We start from the raw sequence: 18575 nt of genomic DNA on the forward strand, positions 1-18575 counted from the left end.
AGGGGTAGGCCATTTAGAACAGAGATGAGGAAAAACTTTTTTAGTCAGAGAGTTGTGAATTTGTGGAATTCTCTGCCTCAGAGGGCAGTGGAGGCCAATTCTCTGAATACATTCAAGAGAGAGCTAGATAGAGCTCTTAAGGATAGCGGAGTCAGGGGGTATGGGGAGAAGGCAGGAACGGGGTACTGATTGAGAATGATCAGCCATGATCACATTGAATGGTGGTGCTGGCTCGAAGGGCCGAATGGCCTACTCCTGCACCTATTGTCTTTTGCTGATAATTATCATTTTATCTCTTTTTTGCTTTGTTGTTACCTTCTCCTTGCTAACAATGATCTATTCTACATTTTCCTTGATCTCCGTCCCCTTCATCTCATTTTCACACCTTACTCTTCCTAATCTCTGTATCTTCCTCTCCCTTGACTTCAGTCTGAAGAAGGGTCTGGACCCGAAAAGTCACCCATTCCTTCTCTCGAGAGATGCTGCCTGTCCCGCTGAGTTATTCCAGCACTTTGTGTCTATTATTGATTATTCTATCCCCCTGCACCCCACCCCACATGCCTTCAAGAGCTCTTAAGGATAGCGGAGTCAGGGGGTATGGGGAGAAGGCAGGAACGGGGTACTGATTGAGAATGATCAGCCATGATCACATTGAATGGCGGTGCTGGCTCGAAGGGCCGAATGACCTTCTCCTGCACCTATTTTCTATTGCCTATTGTCTAAGGCCCCAGGCAGCGACGGGATTCCCCCTGACCTGATCAAGCACTGCAAGACCTCATTACTGCTTCCTCTGCATGAAGTCCTCTGCCAGTGCTGGCAAGAAGGAGCAGAACATGAGGGGTGCCACGATCATTACACTCTACAAGAACAAGGGCCAGAGAAGCGACTGCAACAACTACAGAGGCATCTCCCTCCTAAACATCGTCGGCAAGGGCTTTGCTCGGATCATCTTGATCCGCCTTCAGAAGCTGGCAGAACGTGTCTACCCAGAGTCACAGTGCGGTTTCCGAGCTGGAAGGTCAACAGTAGACATGGTCTTCTCCCTTCGCCAGCTCCAGGAGAAGTGCAGAGAACAGCGGATGCCCCTGTATGTTGCTTTCATTGACCTCACCAAGGCGTTCGACTTCGTCAGCAGAGATGACCTATTCAAAGCTCTCCCAAAGATCGGCTGCCCACCAAAACTGCAGAGCATGATAGAATCCTTCCACATCAACACGAAGGGGACAGTGCAGTTCAATGGCAGTTTCTCGGAGTCCTTCGACATCCGCAGTGGCATCAAGCAAGGCTGCGTCCTCGTTCCCACACTCTTTGGGATTTTCTTCGCTCTGCTCCTGAAACGTGCCTTGGGCACCGCAACAGAGGGGATCTACCTGTGTACTAGATCAGACGGCAGGCTCTTCAACCTCACCCGCCTCCGAGCCAAGACAAAAGTACGTGAAGCTCTCATCAGAGACATGTTGTTCGCCGATGACGCAGCAGTTGTGTCCCACACCCAGCAGGAACTACAATCATTGATGGACCGCTTCTATCGGGCTTGCAAGGACTTTGGGCTGACCATCAGCCTGAAGAAGACGAACGTCCTGGGGCAGGATACCATACCATACCATACCATACACATACAGCCGGAAACAGGCCTTTTCGGCCCACCAAGTCCGTGTCGCCCAGCGATCCCCATAAATTAACACTATCCTACACACACTAGGGACAATTTTTACATTTACCCAGCCAATTAACCTACATACCTGTACGTCTTTGGAGTGTGGGAGGAAACCGAAGATCTCGGAGAAAACCCACGCAGGTCACGGGGAGAACGTACAAACTCCTTACAGTGCAGCACCCGTAGTCAGGATCGAACCTGAGTCTCCGGCGCTGCATTCGCTGTAAAGCAGCAACTCTACCGCTGCGCTACCGTGCCATACCGATACAAAGGCACCGCCTGTCATAACCATCGACAACTACGAACTCGATGCCGAGATTCTGTCTCGCGCTGGCCTTCTGAGTATGTACACTCTACTCAGGCAGCACAGGCTACGGTGGCTGGGCCATGTCCACCGCATGGAGGATGGCCATATTCCAAAAGACATCCTCTATGGAGAGCTGACATCTGGGAGGAGAACCATCGGCCGCCCCCAGCTACGTTACAAGGATGTCTGCAAGAGAGATTTGAAGGCGCTCGACATCGATGTGGAGCCCTGGGAGAGCCTTGCAGCTGACCGTACGAGGTGGAGAGGTACCCTGATCCAACGTCTCAAAACGGGGGAAGAGAAACTGATGAACGCAGCGGCAGACAAGCGGGCACGCAGAAAGGAACACAGCAACTTCAACAGACCAGAGTCCACACACAAATGTGACCTTTGACACACACAAGCAAAAACACACACATACAAAACATACCACCAAGGTTGTCTGCATCTCCAGTTCTGAAGTGGGATAATTGATGGAGATTTCATTATAATCCTTTCAACCATCTCCCTCAAACTTTAAACCTGTGTAATATCCAATTCTCCCGTAACTATTGGAGATGTGAACTCTCATAAGTAGACACCCTAATTAAAATCTAGAGTGATTGATTGTTCTTACGAAGAGGAGCATGTGAAATTAATTCACCAGACACAAGAGGAATCAGTGAGAAATGCTTTGCAGCTCAATACACGGATCGGAATTAGCAAACACCTCAAATTAGTTTAGTTTAGAGATACGGCGCGGGAAACAGGCCCTTCAGCCCATCGAGTGTGTACCAACCAGCAATCCCCACACATAAACACTATCCTACACACACTAGGGACAATTTCCATTCATACCAAGCCAATTAACCTACAAACCTGTATGTCTTTGGAGTGTGGGAGGAAACCGAAGATCTCAGAGAAAACCCACGCAGGTCATGGGGAGAACGTACAAACACTGTAAAGACAGCACCCGTAGTCAGGATCGAACCTGTGTCTCTGGCGCAAAAATGCACAATTAGTAGTGCAAGAGGAGGTTCATGATGTTCCAATATTGAGATTCGGGTTTAGTTTAGTTTAGTTTAGTTTAAAGATGGACTGCGATGGACTGCCCTTCAGCTCACTGACTCCACGCCGACCATCGACCACCAATTCACACTTGTTCTAAATCATCCCACTTTCACTCCCGACACACTAGGGGCAATTTACAGAAACCAATTAACCTACAAACCCGCACGTCTTTGTGATGTGGGCGGAACCCGGAGCACCCTGAGGGAACCCACGTGGTCACAGACTGACCACCAAGGTCAGAATTTGAACCCGGCCCTCTGGCACTGTGAGGCAAAAGCTCTACCAACTGTGCGACTCCTTTGTTGGATAGTGTAGGGTTAATTAAGGTTGTGTGGGCCTATCCAAGAACCTGATGGTTGCAGAAAAATAGCTGGACTTGAATATAGAACATAGAACAGTACAGCACGGGAATGTTTGTGCCGAACACGATGCCTTGTTAAACTGATAGAAACATAGAAACATAGAAAATAGGTGCAGGAGTAGGCCATTCGGCCCTTCAAGCCAGCACCGATCATCCACAATCAGTAACCCGTGCCTGCCTTCTCCCCATATCCCTTGATTCCGCTAGCCCCTAAAGCTCTATCTAACTCTCTTTTAAATTCATCCAGTGAATCGGCCTCCACTGCCCTCTGTGGCAGAGAATTCCACAAATTCACAACTCTCTGGGTGAAAAAAGTTTCTTCTCATCTCAGTTTTAAATGGCATACATCTCAATCAACACCAAAATACGCATCTTTAACTCAAATATGAAGCAGGTAATGCTGTATGGATCAGAGACATGGAAAACAACAAAACACACAACAAACAGGCTGCAAACATTCATTAACACCTGCCTCAGGAGAATACTAAACATCTGGAGGAGAGACAATGTAAGCAATGCGGACCTGTGGAAAAGAACAAGCCAGGATCCCATTGACTTACAAATTCGAAGGTGAAAATGGAGTTGGATTGGACACACCCTCAGAAAACCTGCCACAAACATCACCCGGCAAGCCCTGAAATGGAACCCCCAAGGAAAAAGGAAAAGAGGTCGCCCCAGGAACAGCTGGAGAAGAGGTGTCCAGGCAGAAATGTCTGGGAGTGGGCTCAACTGGGGAGATCTCGAAAGAACCGCCAACAACCGAGTGAGGTGGAGGACATTTGTCAATGGCCTATGCTCCCTAGAGGAGCACAGGGCTTAAGAAGACAGAAGAAGTTTTAAATGGCCTCCCCTTTATTCTTAGACTGTGGCCCCTGGTTCTGGACTCTCCCAACATTGGGAACATTTTTCCTGCATCTAGCTTGTCCAGTCCTTTTATAATTTTTATATATTTCTATAAGATCCCCTCTCATCCTTCTAAACTCCAGTGAATACAAGCCCAGTCTTTCCAATCTTTCCTCATATGACAGTCCCGCCATCCTGGGGATTAATCTTGTGAACCTACGCTGCACTGACTCAATAGCAAGGATGTCCTTCTACAAATTAGGAGACCAAAACTGCACACAATCAAATTAGGAGACGAAAACTGCACACAACCGATCTCATCTGCTAGTACATGGTCCATTTCCCTCTATTCCCTGCACTTCCATGTTCCTATCCGAACACCTCTTAAACACCACCATTGTAGCTGTCTCCACCACCACCCCTTGCAAACACCACCACTCTCTGCGTAAAAAAAAATTCCCTGCACATCTCCATTAAACTCCCCCCTCTCACCTTATAGCCACGCCCTCTAGTGTTGGACATTTCCACCCTGGGACTGACTACCCTACCTAGGCCTCTCATTATTTTCTATAGCCTTATCAAGTCTCCCCTCAACCTCCGGTGTTCCAGAGAAAACAATCCAAGTCTATCCAAACTCTCCCTGTAACTGAAACCCCCTAGTCCAGGCAGCATTCTGGTAAACCTCTCTCTGCACCTTCTCCAAAGCCTCCACATCATTCCTGTAATGGGTCCACCAGAACTGCACGCAGTGCTCCAAATGCGGCCTAACCAAAATTCCTTGAGAGCTGCATCATGACCTCCTGGCTCTTATATTCAATGCCCCCCAGCAAAGAAGGCAAGGATATCATATGCCTTCCTTACCACCCTATCCACTTGTGCTGCCATCTTCAGTGAGCTTGGCAGGTCAGGCAGCATCTGGGGTAGTAGGAAAAACAATGAAGGATCTATGACTTGAAATATTGACTCTCCAATATTTTTCCCTATTGCTACAGAGGGGGAGGGAGAACCTCTGGGTACTGCAGTTTCCTCCCATGCCCCAAAGATTAAACCCAGCATATATCATCTCTCCTTATAACTACAGTCCCCCATTCCGGGCGACATCCTGGTGAATCTCCTCTGCACGCTCTTTATTGCTACCGTATTCTTTTTATAATATGGCAACCAAAACTGTACCTGATACTTTAACTGAGGGCTTAACCAATGCCTTGTACAACTTCAACATGATGTCCCAACTCTTATGCTCGGTATCTCAGGCTACAAAGGCAAGGAAACCAAATGGTTTTTCAAATGTTTATTATCAGGCCCATTCTCTCATACTCTTCGGTGAATGATCCCTGATAAGTTCATAGGTTCTAGGAGCAGAATTAGGCCATTCGGCCCATCAAGTCTACTCCGCCAATCAATCGTGGCCGATCTATCTTTCCCTCTCAACCCCGTTCTCCTGCCTTCGTCACATAACCCCTGACACCCGTTCTATATCAAGAATCTGTCAATCTACGCCTTAAAAATATCCATTGACTTGGGTCGGCTCCAGCCCACTGGTGGGTCACTCATTCCTTCTCTCCAGAGATGCTACCTGGCCCGCTAACTTACTCCAGCAGTTTTGTGTCTCTTTCCATTGACTTGGCTCCACAGCCATCTGCGGCAAAGAATTCCACAGATTCACCACCCTCTGACTAAAGAAATTCCTCCTCATCCCCTTTCTAAATGTGTGTCCTTTTATTGTGAGCTTTATGGGCTCTGGTCCTAGACTCTCCAGCTAGTGGAGAGTCCTCTCCACATTCACTCTATCCAGGCCTCTCACTGTTCGGTAAGTTTTAATGAGATCCCCCCTCATCCTTCGAAACTCCTGTGAGTATAGGCCCAATGTGGAATTCCCTGTCTCAGAAGGCAGTGGGGGCAAATTCTTTGAATGCATTCAAGAGAGAGCTAGATAGAGCTCTTAAGGATAGCGGAGTCAGGGGGTATGGGGAGAAGGCAGGAACGGGGTACTGATTGAGAATGATCAGCCATGATCACATTGAATGGCTGGCTCGAAGGGCCGAATGGCCTCCTCCTGCACCTATTGTCTATTGTCTATTGTCTAATACCTTCAAGCGCTCATCAAATGTTAACCCAATCATTCTTGGGATTATCCTCGTTAAACCTCCTCTGGACCCTCTCCAATGCCAGCACATCCTTCCTCAGATATAATGATTTGGAACTTAGTTTAATGGACTTTGGACAGGTGCATCGAATAATTGATATCAATTACAGATATTAATATCTTGTGGAAATTAAACGTGTGGCAGACATTGGCATATTAAAGAGATTTATCTATCCCAATAAAAATATACGCAACATAAATCCAACAAAGAGTTCCAAATACTGTGATCCTTATGCATTGTGGGCACATACTGTAAATTACTTACCGAGCCATTTCAAATCTACTGAAAGAACAATCTGCATCTGAGGGATACCTACCACCAATGTTGGCTCCATAACATCCTTCAAACTCACTGGCAGAGTTCAGTTCTGGTCACCATGTTATAGGAAAGATGTTGTCAAGCTGGAAAGGGAACAGAGAAGATTTACGAGGATGTTGCCAGGGCTTGAGGGTGTGAGCTATAGGGAGAGATTGAGTAGGCTGGGACTCTATTCCTTGGAGCGCAGGAGGATGAGGGGGTGATCTTATTGAGGTGTATAAAATCATTCGAGGAATACATCAGGTAGATGCACAGAGTCTCGTGCCCAGAGTAGGTGAATCAAGGACCAGAGGACATCGGTTTAAGGTGAAGGGGAAAAGATTTAATAGGAATCCGAGGGGTAACTTTCTCACACAAAGGATGGTGGGTGTATGGAACAAGCTGCCAAAAGAGGTAGTTGAGGCTGGGACTATCCCATCAATTAAGAATCAGTTAGGCAGGTACATGGATAGGACAGGTTTGGAGGGATATGGACCAAACGCAGGCAGGTGGGACTAGTGTAACTGGGACATGTTGGCCGGTGTGGGCAAGTTGGGCCGAAGGGCCTGTTTCCACACTGTATCACTCTATGACTCTATGGCAGGTTATGAGAACCGTTGTCAGAATACACTCCCAACTCAATATCCCCATCACTGAGATCCGAATTATACTCCATTGACTCCAGTGGGTGTTCACTTGCCTGGCACCTGACACCAGCTGGATAGCTTGCAACCCAACGGTGTGAACATTGAATTTTTCAATTTTAGGTAACTTCTGGGGTGGCACAGTGACACAGTGGCAGAGTTGCTGCCTTCAGAGCCAGAGACCCGGGTTCGATCCTGACTACGGGTGCTGAGTCCGCACAACTGGAATTTAGAAGGATGAGAGGAGATCTTATCGAAACGTATGATTATTAAGGGGTTGGACACGTTAGAGGCAGGAAACATGTTCTCAATGTTGGAGGAGATCAGACCAAGGGGCCACAGTTTATGAATAAGGGGTAGGCCATTTAGAACTGAGATGAGGAAAAACTTTTTCAGTCAGAGAGTTGTGAATCTGTGGAATTCTCTGCCTCAGAAGGCAGTGGAGGCCAATTCTCTGAATGCATTCAAGAGAGAGCTGGATAGAGCTCTTAAGGATAGCGGAGTCAGGGGGTATGGGGAGAAGGCAGGAACGGGGTACTGATTGAGAATGATCGGCCATGATCACATTGAATGGCGGTGCTGCCTCGAAGGGCCGAATGGCCTCCTCCTGCACCTATTGTCTATTGTCTATAATGACCCGTTTGCACAACGAGGGACAATTTACTGAAGCCAAACAACCTACAAACCTGAACGTCTTTGGAATATGGGAGGAAACCGGAGCAGCTGAAGAAAACCTACGTGGTCACAGGGAGAACGTACAAAATCCGTAGACAGCACCCAAGGTCTGGATCGAACCCAGGTCTCTGGCGTGGCAAGGCAGCAACTCTGTGACGTCAGTGAGGCTAGTGTGAATCCTTGGAACATAACGCCTTTAAAATGGAGACGGAGAAGCCAAGAGGACACAAATAGCCTCACAAGCACCAGCTGGCCCAGTGACGGAAAACTTCTTCCCTTGTACCACACGTCGACCTGTCCCTGTCAAGTACCTCCCACTCAACCTGCGGTAGTCCACAGGCCTCACCTCGGCCTTATTTCACAACCCTTAGAGTCTTCAGTCTGAAGAAGGGTCTCAACCCGAAACGCCACCCATTCTTTCCCTCCAGAGATGCTGCCTGCCCCGCTGAGTTACTCCAGCATTCCGCGTCTATCTTCGGTGTAAACCAGCATCTGCAGTTCCTTCCTACGCCCTCCACTGATGCTGCCTGACCCGCTGAGCCAGCGCTTTGTGCTTTGCTCAAGATTCCAGTACCTGCAGTCCCTTGTGTCTCGAAACATGCTTTGCCTTCTTCGGCGACTGGTGCAGTGAAATAGTCTCAGTAATGTCACTTTATCAGCAGCTGGGGGAATCAACATTAGGGGAATCTTCATCTATTTCATAAGCTAACGCTGTTGCCAAGAACATTTCAATTTAATTTCAATTGCCATAAATTAATGCCAGTTTTTCTTTGGCATCATGCGCTGTGTAAACTGATGGATTGTTGGAATCGCGCAAATGTGATGCCTTTGGTTGCCATCTGGCTGGTAATTTATTGCAGACAATGAAGAAGGCACACAGAATTACATTTAATGTCTGGCACAAGTCCTCTACTCCACTAATGTCTGCACTTAGGTTAAACATTTCATACTTTCAAGTAATTTCCACCAGATGTTGATCTTTGCAATTATTGTCAATTTCTCCATGCATTCAAATAATCTCGATTTGATGCTAATCCCAGCAATCAATGTTATCTATTCCATGCTTTGTGCAATCTTCAGCAGTTGTTAATCACAACAATTGCCAAAAGTTATGATGTCAATTTGTTTAATTTCTTACATATGCTAATTTTAATGATTCCATACATTCATGTAATCTCCACGAGATGTTAATATTTGCTGCTGATATTAATTATTCCAGGCATTTATGTAATACCCATCAGATGTCAAATGTCAAACTTGAGGCTGATTGGTTAATCTTAAAGGATCATAAAGGATTGGACAGGCGAGATGCAGGAAAAATGTTCCCTATGTTGGAGGAGTCCAGAACCAGGGGTCACAGTTTAAGAATGAGGGGAAGGCCATTTAGGACTGAGATGAGGAAAAACGTTTTCACCCAGAGAGTTGTGAATCTGTGGAATTCTCTGCCACAGAAGGCAGTGGAGGCCAATTCACTGGATGTTTTCAAGAGAGAGCTAGATAGAGCTCTTAGGGCATAGAGGAATCAAGGGGTATGGGGGAAAAAGCAGGAACGGGGTACTGATTTTAGATGATCAGCCATGACCATATTGAATGGCGGTGCTGGCTCGAAGGGCTGGATGGCCTACTCCTGCATGTATTTTTCTATGTTTCTATGATTGTTCTTTGCCATCATGTGATGACCATCAAATATTAATGTCTCCAGATTCAGAAGCAAAATAAAGCGCTGGAAATGTCATTACACCATAACCATCTTGGAAAAAAAAAAGTTATAATCAGGTTTATTTAAAATGAACTGAATAGATTTTCTGAATGGGTTTAACGGTATACATGTGGATAAAATGTTCTTACTTGTAAGGGCATGTCAAATTTGTTGTTAAGTATAAAAAGACACCCAGAAGGAGTTAAAGATAATCTCTTCACTCCGGAACTGGACAGAAACTTGGAGCTACAAGGAGCGATTGAGATCATAAGATCATAAGTGATAGGAGCAGAATTAGGCCATTCAACCCATCAAGTCTATTCTGCCATTCAATCACGGCAGATCTATCTCTCCCTCCTAACCCCATTCTCCTGCCTTCTCCCCATGACCTCTGGCACCCGTACTAATCAAGAATCTATCTATCTCTGCCTTACAAATATCCACTGACTTGGCCTCCACAGTCTTCTGTGGCAAAGAATTCCACAGATTCACCACCCTCTAACTAAAGAAATTCCTCCCCATCTCCGTCCTAAAAGAACATCCTTTAATTCTGAGGCTATGACCTCTAGTCCTAGACTCTCCAACTAGTGAAAACATCCTCTGCACATCCACTCTATCCAAGCCTAGAGATGAGAATTGTAGTTGCATTTAAGGTCTGGGGGAATGAAGGTGAAGATGAAGGATTAGAGGGTATTATCTATGATGAGAGGTTGGACAGACTTGGATTTTTCTCTCTGGAACGCCCTAGCTTGAGGGGACACCTTAGAGAAATATATAAATTTATGAGAGGGGTAGAGAAGGTAGACGGTGCCTCAGTACATGTGACAAAAACTAAACTAAACTGAAAACTAATGTCAAAGATAGACACAAAATGCTGGAGGAACTCAGCAAGTCAATGCTTGAGGAACTCAGCAAGCAGCATTTCTGGGGAGAAGGAATGGGTGACATTTCGGGTCGAGAACATACTTCTGAAGAAGGGTCTTGACCCAAAACGTCACCCCTTCCTTCTGTCCAGAGATGCTGCCTGTCTCGCTGAGTTACTCCAGCATTTTGTGTCTATCTTCAGTGTAAACCAGCATCTGCAGTTCCTTCCCACGCACTAATGTCAAAGATATAGCTTTCAGGTGAGAGGGGGAAAGTTTAAGGGCGATGTACAGGACAAGGTTTTTATACAGAGTCATGTCAAGTCAAGTCAATTTTATTTGTATAGCACATTTAAAAACAACCCACGTTGACCAAAGTGCTGTACATCTGATTAGGTACTAAGGAAAAAATGAAACATACAGTAGCACGCAAACAGTTCACAGCGCCTCCTCAATGAGCCTCAAACGCTAGGGAGTAGAAATAGGTTTTGAGCCTGGACTTAAAGGAGTCGATGGAGGGGGCAGTTCTGATGGGGAGAGGGATGCTGTTCCACAGTCTAGGAGCTGCAACCGCAAAAGCGCGGTCACCCCTGAGCTTAAGCCTAGACCGCGGGATAGTGAGTAGCCCCAAGTCGGCCGACCTGAGGGACCTGGAGTTAGAGAGGGGGGTTAGAAGATTTTTGATGTAGGGGGGGGGGAATGTCCATTTAGGGCTTTATATGTGAATAGGAGGAGCTTGAAGTTGATTCTGTACCGCACAGGGAGCCAGTGGAGAGAGGCCAGAATCGGCGTGATGTGGTCCCTTTTACGGGTACCCGTCAGGAGTCTCGCTGCGGCGTTGGTGCCTGAGGGTGTGGGTGCCTGGAACGCACTGACAGAGGTGCTGCTGGAGGTGGATATGATAAAGGCATTTAAGAGGCTTTTAGAAAGGCATATGGAGATACAGGCAATGGAGGGATATGGACCATGTACAGGCTGATGAGAATAGTTTATCTTGGCATCATGTTTGGCACAGATAATGCGGGCTGAATAGACAATAGACAATAGGTGCAGGAGGAGGCCATTCGGCCCTTCGAGGCAGCACCGCCATTCTATGTGATCATGGCTGATCATTCTCAATTAGGAGCAAAGAGGTCCTTCTACATAGGAGCAAAGAGGTCCTTCTACAGTTGTACCGGGCCCTGGTGAGACCGCACCTGGAGTACTGTGTGCAGTTTTGGTCTCCAAATTTGAGGAAGGATATTCTTGCTATGGAGGGCGTGCAGCGTAGGTTCACTAGATTAATTCCCGGAATGGCGGGACTGTCGTATGTTGAAAGGCTGGAGCGATTGGGCTTGTATACACTGGAATTTAGAAGGATGAGGGGGGATCTTATTGAAACATATAAGATAATTAGGGGATTGGACACATTAGAGGCAGATAACATGTTCCCAATGTTGGGGGAGTCCAGAACAAGGGGCCACAGTTTGAGAATAAGGGGTAGGCCATTTAGAACGGAGATGAGGAAGAACTTTTTCAGTCAGAGGGTGGTGAAGGTGTGGAATTCTCTGCCTCAGAAGGCAGTGGAGGCCAGTTCGTTGGATGCTTTCAAGAGAGAGCTGGATAGAGCTCTTAAGGATAGCGGAGTGAGGGGGTATGGGGAGAAGGCAGGAACGGGGTACTGATTGATAGTGATCAGCCATGATCGCATTGAATGGCGGTGCTGGCTCGAAGGGCTGAATGGCCTACTCCTGCACCTATTGTCTATTGTCTATAGTACCCCGTTCCTGCCTTCTCCCCATACCCCCTGACTCCGCTATCCTTAAGAGTTCTATCCAGCTCTCTCTTGAATGCATTCAGAGAATTGGCCACCACTGCCTTCTGAGGCAGAGAATTCCACAGATTCACAACTCTCTGACTGAAAACGTTTTTCCTCATCTCAGTTCTAAATGGCCTACCCCTTATTCTTAAACTGTGGTCCCTTGTTCTGGACTCCCCCAACATTGGGAACATGTTTCCTGCCTCTAACGTGTCCACCCCCTTAATAATCTTATACATTTCGATAAGATCCCCTCACATCATTCTAAATTCCAGTGTATACAAGCCTAGTCGCTCCAGTCTTTCAACATGTGACAGTACCGTCATTCCGGGAATTAACCTAGTAAACCTACGCTGCACGCCCTCAATAGCAAGAATATCCTTCCTCAAATTTGGAGACCAAAACTACGCACAGTACTCCAGATGCGGTCTCACTTGGGCCCTGTACAACTGCAGAAGGACCTCTTTGCTCCTATACTCAACTCCTCTTGTTATGAAGGCCAACATTCCATTGGCTTTCTTCACTGCCTGCTGTACCTGCATGCTTCCTTTCAGTGACGGGCCTGTTCCTGTGCTGCACTGATCAATGCTCTACAACCTCAGAGGAAATCTTAAACTGTTTTACAGTCAACGAATAGAAATAGAAACGAGGAACTGCAGATGATAGTTTACATAAAAAGACAGAAAGTGCTCGAGTAACCCAACGATCCGGCAGCATCTCTGGAGAACATGGACTGGTGACGTTTTGTGACGGGACCCTTCTTCAGACGAAGTCAACGAAGTTCCATTGGAATTTCAGGCATTCTTTTAACGTTGGCAACACGTCCCACACAGACGAGGGGCACTTTACATTTATACTCGGCCAATTAACTGTTGTGATATTGCTGGGACTACTTTGTGTATCCAAGAACTACTTTGTATGGCTGTGTATATAAGTGATGGGTGTGATTAGGCGGGCACTCTGGATGCAGGTGGCCACGGAATAAACAGCCTGGAGTTGAGCTCCAGCATTGTAACCTTTTACACAAGTGTACTTGTGGTCCTTCCAGAGTCACTAAAGGTACAACAGGTACCGGACCACGAAGTATAACATGGTGGCAGCGGCTTGGTGTTTCGCCTAGGGAGGGAATGAAGCATGCCCGAGCAGAAAAGGTTAAATAAAAAAAACCCTGAAGGGAAACAAAACGAAAGAAAAGTTTCCAGCTCGGTACGGGACGTTTGGATTGCATCCCGACAGGGCCAGTGTGAGTTGGTATAGTTACCTGCTCAGTAGTCGGCGCCGAGTTGCCGACGTGACGCTGCAAGCTGCTGGGGGCGGTGCGTGTAGGTCCACGTCGCGCCCCAGCACCTGTGTAGGCCCGAGATTAGAAGCCTGCGACTGCTTCGCGGAGGAGAGACCGGGAGAGCCGACACATGGAGGTGTGCGGTGACCGGGGAAGACCGGGAGACCCGACACCCACGGAGGTGTGCGGTGACCGGGGAAGACCGACACCCATGGAGGTGTGCGGCGACCGGTGGAGACGGGCACCCATGGAGGTGTGCGGCGACCGGTGGAGACTGGCACCCATGGAGGTGTGCGGCGATGGGTGGAGACTGGCACCCATGGAGGTGTGCGGCGACCGGAGGAGACCGGGAGACCCGACACCCACGGAGGTGTGCGGTGACCGGGGAAGACCGGGAGACCCGACACCCACGGAGGTGTGCGGTGACCGGGGAAGACCGACACCCATGGAGGTGTGCGGCGACCGGTGGAGACTGGCACCCATGGAGGTGTGCGGCGACCGGTGGAGACTGGCACCCATGGAGGTGTGCGGCGACCGGTGGAGACTGGCACCCATGGAGGTGTGCGGCGACCGGAGGAGACCGGGAGACCCGACACCCACGGAGGTGTGCGGTGACCGGGGAAGACCGACACCCACGGAGGTGTGCGGCGACCGGGAGAGCCCCGGAGGAGACCGACACCCACGGAGGTGTGCGGCAACCGGAGGGGGTCGGCAACCGGAGGGACCGACCACCCGCAGAGGTGCGGCGGCCGGTAAAGGCCGAGGCACTACATACTCACCAAGGCGTGTCGACCGTAGAGTCGGGACGCCCTGGGCCCGAGGCAGCAGGTGCGCGTTCGAATTGCGCGGCAGCTGCCGGCAGCACCTGTGGGCGGGGCCGGGGAGCACCTGTGGGCGGGGCCGGGGAGCACCTGTGGGCGGGGCCAGCGCGCAGTGGCAGTGCGTTCGAAAAGTTGAGCGGCAGCTGCCGTGGAGCACCTGTGGGCGGGGCCAGCGCGCACTGCAGAGGAGGCGCGATCGCACCGCGATTACAGCAGTGGGAGCCCAGCAGTGCCAACCCAGCAGTGGGAGCCCAGCAGTGCCAGCCCAGCAGTGGGAGCCCAGCAGTGCCAACCCAGTAGTGGGAGCCCAGCAGTGCCAGCCCAGCAGTGGGAGCCCAGCAGTGCCAACCCAGCAGTGGGAGCCCAGCAGTGCCAGCCCAGCAGAGGGAGGCCAGCAGTGGCAGGCAAATCATGGTGGTGGAGCATCTAGAACCTACACTACGTTTGATCTACACAGCACGTCTTCTTGAGGGGAAGATATGGAACAAAATGAATATTTTGTGTTTAATGACCTGTGTAGTGATCTGTGTACTGAAAGCTTAATGTATTATATTTGATGCTTTTGTATATATGTATATATCTGTGGAGTGACCACCCGGAGTGAGTGAGCACATGGGGGATGTTGTGATATTGCTGGGACTACTTTGTGTATCCAAGAACTACTTTGTATGGCTGTGTATATAAGTGATGGGTGTGATTAGGCGGGCACTCTGGATGCAGGTGGCCACGGAATAAACAGCCTGGAGTTGAGCTCCAGCAATGTAACCTTTTACACAAGTGTACTTGTGGTCCTTCCAGAGTCACTAAAGGTACAACAGGTACCGGACCACGAAGTATAACATTAACCTACAAACCTGCACGTCTTTGGAGTGAGGGAGGAGACTGAAGATCGCGGAGGAAACCCACGCAGGTCACGGGGAGAACGGTCAAACACCGTTCAGGCAGCACCCGCAGTCGAGATCGAACCCGGGGCTCCGACGCTGCAAGTGCTGTAAGGCAGCAACTCTACCGCTGCGCCACCGTGCCACTCGGTCATCTGTTTTAAGTGACGTTAGTTGAGGGGAAACGGTTGAGCCATTTGCCAGGACCCCGCGAACATGAGTACTCCGTTATTTCTCAAAACAACGGCAGGGAATATTTTACATTCAGCTGGGAAGGGCAGGTGAACAATTTATCTAAAGCACATTAAAAGAGAAATTTCTCTGAACATCACTCAAGAGACAGATGGACTCTTACAGAATATTAAGTAGCATGTCAGAAATGATTTGTTTTCTGTTCGCTTTGACAGACATGTTGATGTTAGTGCAGAGAAACAGTGAGTGGTGCTGTCAAGCCAAGATGCCACACACAGTCCTTGCATTTCACAGCCACATCCCAGGCACAGACAACTGAGATCAGTGGGACAGTGATTTTTTTTTTCTGACGGATAATTTTTTTTTTAAAGTACATATTTGACAGAGACATGAGATTTTTTAACCGTGAGGAATGGGGTGTTAAAAGTCTGCATCCTAACCCCCACAAAATGTCACTGGAATGGTGCTAGGGCAACCAATATCATTGTTGTAAGCAACTGAAATGTAAAATTTGCAGTGGCTTTTACGGTGGCGCAGCGGTAGAGTTGCTGCCTTAAGCGCCAGATACCTGGGTTCGATCGGGGGTGCTGTCTGTACGGAGTTTGTACGTTCTCCCCGCGACCTGCTTGGGTTTTCTCCGGGTGCTCTAGTTCCTTCCCACACTTCAAAGACGTACAGGTTTGCAGGTTAATTGGCTTGGTATAATTGTAAATTGTCCCTGGGGGGGTGTACGGGGTGATCACTGGTCGGCTAGGATCTGGTGGGCCGAAGGGCCTGTTTCCGCGCTGTATCTCTAAACCACTGCTGAAGATATTGCTCCAGGAGGCCATGTTTTCTAGGCTATGGGAAACCTAGTGACTAAAGGAAAGTAGGAACGTAGAATCCATTGTAAGTAAAATGCAGTACAATGTCTGATGGGTCCTGACCAAAAATGTCAACTTCTGTCCTATTCCTTCCCTCCACAGATGCTGCCTGACACACTGAGTTACTCCAGCACTCTGTTAAACGTCACCTATCCATGCTTTCCACAGATGCTGCCTGACCCACTGAGTTACTCCAGCACTCTGTGAAACGTCACCTATCCATGCTTTCCACAGATGCTGCCTGACCCACTGAGTTACTCCAGCATTCTGTGAAACGTCATCTATCCATGCCCTCCACAGATGCTGCCTGACCCACTGAGTTACTCCAGCACTCTGTGAAACGTCACCTATCCATGCTCTCCACAGATGCTGCCTGACCCACTGAGTTACTCCAGCACTCTGTGAAACGTCACCTATCCATGCTCTCCACAGATGCTGCCTGACCCACTGAGTTACTCCAGCACTCCGTGAAACGTCACCCATTCCCTCTCCTAGATGCTACCTGACCCACTGAGTTTCTCCAGGACTTTGTGTCTTTTCATGTAATAAAGGCCTTTTTTCTCCAGTGTTTTATTCAGCATACCTGGTTCACTTATACCATCAGTCTGAAGAAGGGTCTCGACCCGAAACGTCACCCATTCCTTCTCTCCTAGATGCTGCCTGACCTGCTGTTACTCCAGCATTTTGTAATACCTTCGATTTGTACCAGCACCTGCAGTTATTTTCCTACACAACATGGTTCACTTATACACTCACTCCCGACCAATGGCTGGATACTTCTGATCAACCCACAACCATGATTTTTTTCCAGGAGGATTTCAATCTCCTCTGAATAACCCATTTGGATCTCCCCACTGCTCCAATGTTCTTTAAGGTCTCTGAAATCGCCCCCTCGCTGCCATCCAGGATCTCTCACCTCCGAGTCCCATTACTTGTACCTCTGGTTCTCACTCACCTTCTAGGTGACCCTCTGAAGTTGTCTGGCAATGGACGTCAATCTTATTCCCCTGTCTCTGTCTTCCTGGATCTTCAGCGAAACACAAAGTGCTGGAGGAGCTCAGCAGGTAAGGCAGCATCCGCGGAGGGAGCTGATAGGTGGTATTTCGGTTTGGGAACTGCTTTGGGGAGAGGGGTAGCTGGCAAAGAGAGGTAGCGGATGGGACGAAGACTGGCAAATGATAGGTGAATACAGGTGAGGGGGTGGAGTAAATGACGAAGGCCAGAGAAGAAAAGAAAGTAACAGGTTTTATTGCTGGATCATCTCTGGCTTTGGAGTTCAATTGTCCACTCCATCCCTCTTTTTTACTCTTCAGCTGCTACCTGGCCCCAATAGTCTAGCCATCCAAGGGGCAACTAGCTTTTTATTCTAAAGATCGACGCACAAAGTGCTGGAGTAACTCAACGGGTCAGGCAGCATCGCTGGAGAAAAAAGCTGGGTGACATTTTGGGTCGGGATCCTTCTTCAGACTGAATCCTCAGTCTGACTTGAGTCTGAAGAAGGGTCCTGACCCAAAACGTCACCCATCCCTTTTTGTCCAGAGATTCTGCCTGACCCACTGAATTATTCCAGCACTTTGTGTCTACCTTTGGTCAGGGCCGTTTTTACAGCATTATGGGCCCCCGGGCAAAGCAGTGTACTGGGGCCCCTACTGTTACTCTCCCCCACCCCCCTTTCCCTACCAGCCCCCCCCCCCCCCCTGTCGTGCCGGCGAAAAGCACTTACCGAAAAGCACTTAGCGATGGACTTAGGGTGCTACATTGTTGCGAAAAGCACTTACAGATCGCTGTGAGAAGCACTTAGGGACCGAAAATGTTGCGAAAAAAGCACTTATTGAACCAACATTTTTAAAGTAGTATTTATTTATTGCAAGTCACTTAACATACACAGATCAGCATGGGGCCCCTATGCTCGTGGGGCCCCGGGCAAGTGCCCATCAGGCCCTTGCGTTAAGACGGCCCTGCCTTTGGTAAAAACCAGCACCTGCAGCTCTTTGTTTCTACAGTTTAACTTCTTTATTCTGGCTAGCTGCAACCAAGGAAAAGCAGCAAAGGGTGGCAATGAAATATTATGATACGATACGATACGATACGATACGATACGATACGATACGATACGATAGAACTTTATTTATCCTAGGAGGGAAATTAATCTGCCAACAAGTCATAAAAACACAAAATACATGAAACATGAAATT

This window comes from Rhinoraja longicauda, chromosome 7 (genome assembly GCF_053455715.1).
Source record: "Rhinoraja longicauda isolate Sanriku21f chromosome 7, sRhiLon1.1, whole genome shotgun sequence".
Taxonomy (NCBI): domain Eukaryota; kingdom Metazoa; phylum Chordata; class Chondrichthyes; order Rajiformes; family Arhynchobatidae; genus Rhinoraja; species Rhinoraja longicauda.